The sequence below is a fragment of the Amblyraja radiata genome, chromosome 4 (assembly GCF_010909765.2).
Source record: "Amblyraja radiata isolate CabotCenter1 chromosome 4, sAmbRad1.1.pri, whole genome shotgun sequence".
Taxonomy (NCBI): Eukaryota; Metazoa; Chordata; class Chondrichthyes; order Rajiformes; family Rajidae; genus Amblyraja; species Amblyraja radiata.
The window spans coordinates 29,846,771-29,853,604 of record NC_045959.1 but is presented as its reverse complement, the minus strand read 5'-3'; positions in this window follow the sequence as shown (position 1 = coordinate 29,853,604).

Sequence of the window (6,834 nt, the reverse complement as noted above, 5' to 3'; positions counted from 1 at the left end):
TCTGTGCGGTCTGTGGAAGCGCGTCAGTTGGCGGCTGTGAGTGACGTCGCATCTCTTCTCTTCTTTCTTGGTTGGATGTGCAGCCGCAGACAACATGAAGCTGCCGGAGATAAAACTAACCAGGTGAATCGGTTGTAAAACATGGGGAGGACCACAATGAGGCCAAACATCTAGGACAGGGTTCGGCAACCTACGGCACATGGGCCGTAACCCAAAAAACCTGAACACCCTCCTCCCATCCAGGTTACCCCTGCAGGAACTTGATTCTGGGTCCGTTCATTCATAACCAACCAAAGGAATGTATTGATTAGCATGTAAAGCACAACCCCCGTCATCATCTGTACAAAGTTCATTCAAATTGTGTGTAGCAAGTGCCACAAAGAGACAATACACACGTCCAGCCAATTAGCCCACAGTGGGCCATCGAAGCAGGAGTAAATAGCCAAAGACCCAGATCTGGTACATGAAAAATGAGCACAGTATTTGCCTACGTTGACAAGCTTAATTTATTCCTTTTCTTTGCAGACTGTAAAGTCAACTTGGTTAACGGAAGGAAGACTCCGCACCTCAGTAACCTTTTACAGTAAATGCATCACATGTAATAGATACAAACCCTTTAGCCCACTTTGTCAAGCACCTAACTGTACTAATTCAACACACTGGGGGAGGGGAGAATGGCGACCCAGTGGCAGAGCTAGTAGAAGTGCAACCTCACTATGCAACAGATGCTCATTCCACCCTGATCTCGGGTGCTGTCTGTGTGGAGTTTCCACTTTCTCTGCGTTTCTTTGGGTTTTCTCTATTTGCTCTAGGAAGGGTAAGGTGTGTCTTCATCCCCCCTGACCCTCAGCCTGAAGAAGAGTCTCGACCCGAAACGTCACCCATTCCTTCTCTCCAGAGATGCTGCCTGTCCCGCTGAGTTACTCCAGCATTTTGTGTCTATCAAGGCAGCAACGCTAACACTGCACCACCGTGCCACCCAGAATATGACAGCATTATTTAAAAAACTAACAGTAATTTAGTTCAATCTGAAAACAAAACCTATTTCTGAATAAAAGAAACTATGAAAGAATTGTGTGGGTGAGATTATTATGGTAGTTTAGGAATCTATATATTTTTTGAAATCACACACTAAGGGGGAGTATGGAAATATTGGAATGAGAAAGTACACCATAAGTGATAGGAGCAGGTGGGTCTAAGGAACAAGTTGCCAGAGAAAGCGGTAGAACCAGCTACAATCACAATGTTTATACACATTTTGATAGGTACAGCAAAAGAAAGTGTTTGGAGGGATATGGGGCAAACACAGGCAAATTGAATTAGCATCTATAGGATGTTGGTTGGCATGGATGAGATGGGCCAAAGGACCTGTTCCTGTGCTGTATAACTCTATGAGTCTATGAACTTTTGAAAACGTTTGCCTGTAGATAAAGCTCAGTCAATTCTTCAAACCTGCTTCACCATTTAATACGATCATCGAATAGTGAAAGGCTTGGATAGAGTGGATGTGGAGAAGATTGTTTCACTAGTGGGAGAGTCTAGGACCAGAGGTCATAGCCTCAGAATAAAAGGACATATTTAGGAAAGAGATGAGGAGGAATTTATCTGGTCAGAGGTTGGTGAATCTGTGGAATTCATTGCCAAAGAAGGTTGTGGAGGCCAAGTCAGTGGATATATTTAAGGCAGAGATAGATAAATTCTTGATCAGTACAGGTGTCGGGTAACAACCTTCTAAGTGAACAAACATCTTCTCTTCGTAGTCTTTGGTGTCTGATTCTGTAACCTGTGTAACGTGAGTGTGAATTCTTGTTCCAGGCTCCTCAGCTAAGGGGAAAAATGCATCTAGCCTGTCAAGGTCTTTCAGCATTTTGTAGGCTACAATAATATCTCTTTTTTTTTTCTTTTTTTTTTAAATATTTTATTTTATTAGAAGTAAGTACAGTCATATGGCACCTAAGTGCCTAATATATATTTTCATAATACATTTTATGTACTTCTTTTTTTTTTTTGTTACACTGAAAAAAGATTAGAATAAGAAAAAGAAGTTAGATAGTAAAGGATAGAAAGATGTGAAATATATAGTGTGTGAAAAAAGAAAACGAGTAAATGAAGAAAGTTGAGAGAGAGAATAGAGAAAATAAAATAAAATAAAAAAGAAAAGGAGATCATTATTTATAATCTTGACCAACCCTCGTCCAGTCCTGAAACAGTTATTTTTTACAATTGTGTTGCACCATATGATTCCAAAAAAACGGCGAATGGAGACCAACTCGTTATGAATTGGTCTGATTTATCCATTAGGAGGAATCGCATTTCCTCAAGATGAGCGGTGTCCAACATACTTGCAATCCACATTTTAAGCGTTGGTATTGATGTACCCTTCCAAAATTTAAGAATTAATTTTTTTGCTATTATTAAACCATAGTTAAGGAATAGATTTTGAGATGTGTTCAATTTATTCCCATCTTCCATTACGCCAAATATAATCATTTCAGTATTAGGTTCCATTCTTGTCTTGAATAATTTTGTAAATATTTCAAAAATATCATTCCAAAATCTATAAAGTTTTATGCAGGAAACTAAGGAGTGTGTTATAGTTGCCTTTTGGGCTAGACATTTATCACAAGTGAGATAAGATCTCTTAAGGGCCTGTCCCACTTGGGCGTCATTTGCGCGTCATTTATGCGACATCATTTAAACGTCACGATGCACGACGCGCGCATCGTGAAGCGCACGTGATGCGCGCATGGTGCGCATTACGGGCGCATGGATGCGTGGTGATGTAGGCAGTGACGTGCGGTGTACAAAATCTTGTACACGGTGTACAAAATTGAGATGTACAAAATCTTTGCGCGCCATCTGAGTGACGCGGAAATGACGCCCAAGTGGGACAGGCCCTTTACTCTTCTGACCTCTGGTAATAAAAGTTGTTGTCAACCCAATCTCTGTTAATTCAGCTGTCCTGCCAGCCAAGGATGGTGAATCTTTATTGAACCTCCTCTGTGGCAATTCTAAGCAATCAAGACTACATAAAATGCACCATATGTCAATCCTGCATTCGGGGCAAGACTTTGTTGCCCCTTCACTCAAAGCCTTTCGCAATGAAGGCAAATATATTATTTGCTTTCTTAACTGTTTGTTGAAACTGCATGTTTGCTTTTAGTGGCTGTCGAGAATTGACACACAGATCCCTTTGTACATCAACATTTCCCATTTTTCCACTATTTAAAAAATCTTGTTACTCTGTATTTTCAACCAAAGTGGAGAGCTTCACATTTACTCAGGTTATTCTACATCTGGCATGTGTTTGTCCATTCACTCAACTTGTCCAAATCACCTTGAAGCCTCAAGCAATGGTGTGGGTGTACAGGACGAATCCACAGTTTATAAATGATACATATCTTTCCCTTTAACACAGAAAAAAACAACAGGATATGTAGTCCAGCTGTGACGATCAAGCGAAGATAGAGATGAGATCAAAGGAGAAGGTTCATAGCATGGCCAAATATGCAGTAATGCTGAGAAATGGAAAATTTAGCATAAAAAGAACATCAGTTGATAAGGAAAAAGGAAGGAGCGATCAGGTTAGCCACAAACATAAAAAACGAGCAGAACGAGTGTCTATAGATATGTAAAGCAATAAGATTAGTTTGTTAACATGGGCCCCTGACAGATTGAAAGAGGAGAAATTATATTGGGCAATAAGGAAATGACAGGGATAGTAAACAAATATTTTATAACTGCCCACACGGAAGAAGTCGCAGAAACCTTCCAGATTTGGTGGAAGTTAGGGTAAGCATGGAGTTGAAAGAAATTAATCACAGAACATATAACAATAGAGCACAGGAACAAATTATTCAGCACAAGATGTCTGTGCCAACCATGTTGCAGAATTAAACAAATTCCATCTGCTTGTACCTGATCTCTATCTCTCCATTCCCTATCTTCATGTGTCTGTCTAAATGCCTCTTAAATGTCACACTTGTTCCACCACTTGTTCTTGCAGTTCAACAACTTCTCTTTGTAAAATAAACTTGCCTTGTAAATCTCCTTTAAACTTCCCCCTGCTGATCTTAGAATTATATCCCCTAGACTTTGACATTTTTCCACTCTGGGAAATAAAAGATTTTGATTATCTCTATCCCATCTCATAATTTTCACATAATTTTATGAACTTTTCTCAGGTCAGTCTCCAACAACCCAGAGAAAATATCCAAGTTTGTCCAATATTGGGTGGCACATAGAGGTGGTGTAGCAGTAGAGCTACTGCCTCACCGTGCCAGAGACCCGGGTTCAATCCTGACATTGGGTGATTGTCTGTACGGAGTTTGTACGTTCTCCCCGTGACCTGCGTAGGTTTTCTTCGAGATCTTTAGTTTCCTCCCACACTCCAAAGATGTACAGGTCTGTAGGTTAATTGGCTTGGTATAAATGTAAAATTATCCCTAGTGTGTGTAGGATGGTGTTAATGTGCAGGGATCGCGTTCCAGCGATGCCACAACCAGCACTGCACACAATACCTTCAACGTGGACTGTCCAAAATTGTATTCAGCTGCAACATGACTTATCTTATACTCATTGCCCTGATTAATCATAATCATAATCATACTTTATTAGCCAAGTATGTTTTGCAACATACGAGGAATTTGATTTGCCATACTGTCATATCAATAAAAAGCAACCAAACACATTTAAACATAAACATCCACCACAGTGCGTGTGATGAAGGCAAACATGTTATACGCCTTCTTTACCATCTTATCCACTTGTGTTGTCACATTCAGGGAGTTGTGAATTCGCACTCCAAAATCCTTCTGTACACCAATACTGTTAAGGGTCCTGCCGTTCACTGTATACTTTCCGCTTACATTTGACCTCTCAAATTACACCTCACAGCCCACCTTCATTTTCTGGATTCAGCTCCATCTGCTTTTTTCTCTCACAGTTTCCAATAACCTTCTTCACCAGCCACAACTCTGCCAAATGTTGTGTCACCTGCAAACTTTACTATTCAGACCACCTACATGTTTTGTCCAAATCATTTACATACATCACAAATAGTAGCTAATCACCCTTCTGAGGGTCATAGAGTTAAAGAGTGTTACAGCATGGAAATAGGTTCTTCAGCCCAACTTGTCTACGCTGACCAAAGTGCATTTGGCCCATATTCCCCTACAACCTCCCCATCCATGTATCAGTCCAAATATCCTATAAACATTGTAATTGTACCTGTCTAAGCCACCTCCTATGCCAGCTCATACCATACACCCTCTACCACCTGTGCTATAAACGTACCCCTCAGGTCCGCTTTGAATCTTTCCTCTCTCACGCCTCTAAGTTTTCACTCCCCTGCTCTGGGCATAAGATTGTGACAATAAGCGTAATCTAAGTCCTCATGATTTTATCAACTCAGCCTCCTGCACTCCAGGGAAAATAGTCCCAGCCTATTCATTATCTCCTTCCAACTCAAGCCCTTGGACAATATGTAGGAAGGACATCTCCCTCAAACTCAATCCTAACAACATAATTGCCAATCGTTTCTGACCTATCTTAATCACATCCATCCTATAACAAGGTGACCCACACTGCACACAGTACAACCCATGTGTTAAAGAAAGCTTTTGGTACATTAGCCTTAGTAGTCTGATGAAGTGTCTCAACCCGAAATGTTCCTTTTCTCCAGAGATGCTGTCTGAGCCACTGAGTTACTCCAGCTTTTTGTGTCTATCTTTGGTTTAAACCAGCATCTGCAGTTCCTTGAGTAGGAAAGAATTGCAGATGCTGGTTTAAATCGAAGGTAGACGCAAAATGCTGGAGTAACTCAACAGGTCAGGCAGCATATCTGGAGAGAAGGAATGGGTGATGTTTCAGGTCGAGATCCTTCATCAGACTACTTCATCCATTCCTTCTCTCCAGAGATGCTGCCTGACCCGCTGAGGTACTCCAGCATTTTGTGTCTAACTTCTGCATTTCCTTCCTACATATTGAGTATAGAAGTTAGGACATTATACGGTTGTACAAGTGTTGACGAGGCCACATTTGGAATACTGTGTTCTGTTCTAGCAAGCTTGCTGTAGAAAAGATATAATTAAGCTGGAAATAATCCAGAGAAGAATTACGAGGATGTTGCCAGGACTTGAAGGGCTGAGATATAGGGAGAGGTTGGGCAGGCTAGAACTCTATAACCTTGGCGCACAGAAGGATAAGGGGTGACTTTATGGAGGTGTATAAAATCTTGAGGCATTATATAGGATGAATGCACAGAGTCTTTTACCCAGGATAGGGGAATCAAAAACCAGTGGACATACAGTAGGTTTAAGGCAAGAGGGGCAAGATATAATGGAACCTAAGGGGTAATTTTTTCACAAAGTGTGATGTGCATATGGAACCACCTACCAGAGGAGGTAGTTGAGGTAGGTACTATAATAGCATTTAACAGGTGCATTGATAGGAAATGTTTAGAGGAATATGAGCCAAATGCAGGCCAGCTTGATCAGCATGAATGAGTTGGGCTGAAGGGCTTGCATTGTCTCAACAATGTTTTGTACAGTTGATGCATGATGTCCCAACTTTGTACACTGCTCTGCCTGATGAAGTGTGTGTTAAATATGCAAGCATGCCAAACGTGTTCTTCAGCACTCTGTCTAGCTGTGTCTCCTCTTTCAGGATCTATGTATTTCTAGGTCTCTTTAGCCTCAGAATAAAAGGACGTTCCTTTAGGAAGAAGATGAGGAAGAATTTCTTTAGTCAGACAGGTGGTGAATCTGTGGAATTCTTTGCAACAGAAGGCTGTGGAGGCCAGGTCAGTGGATATTTTTAAGGCAGAGATAGATA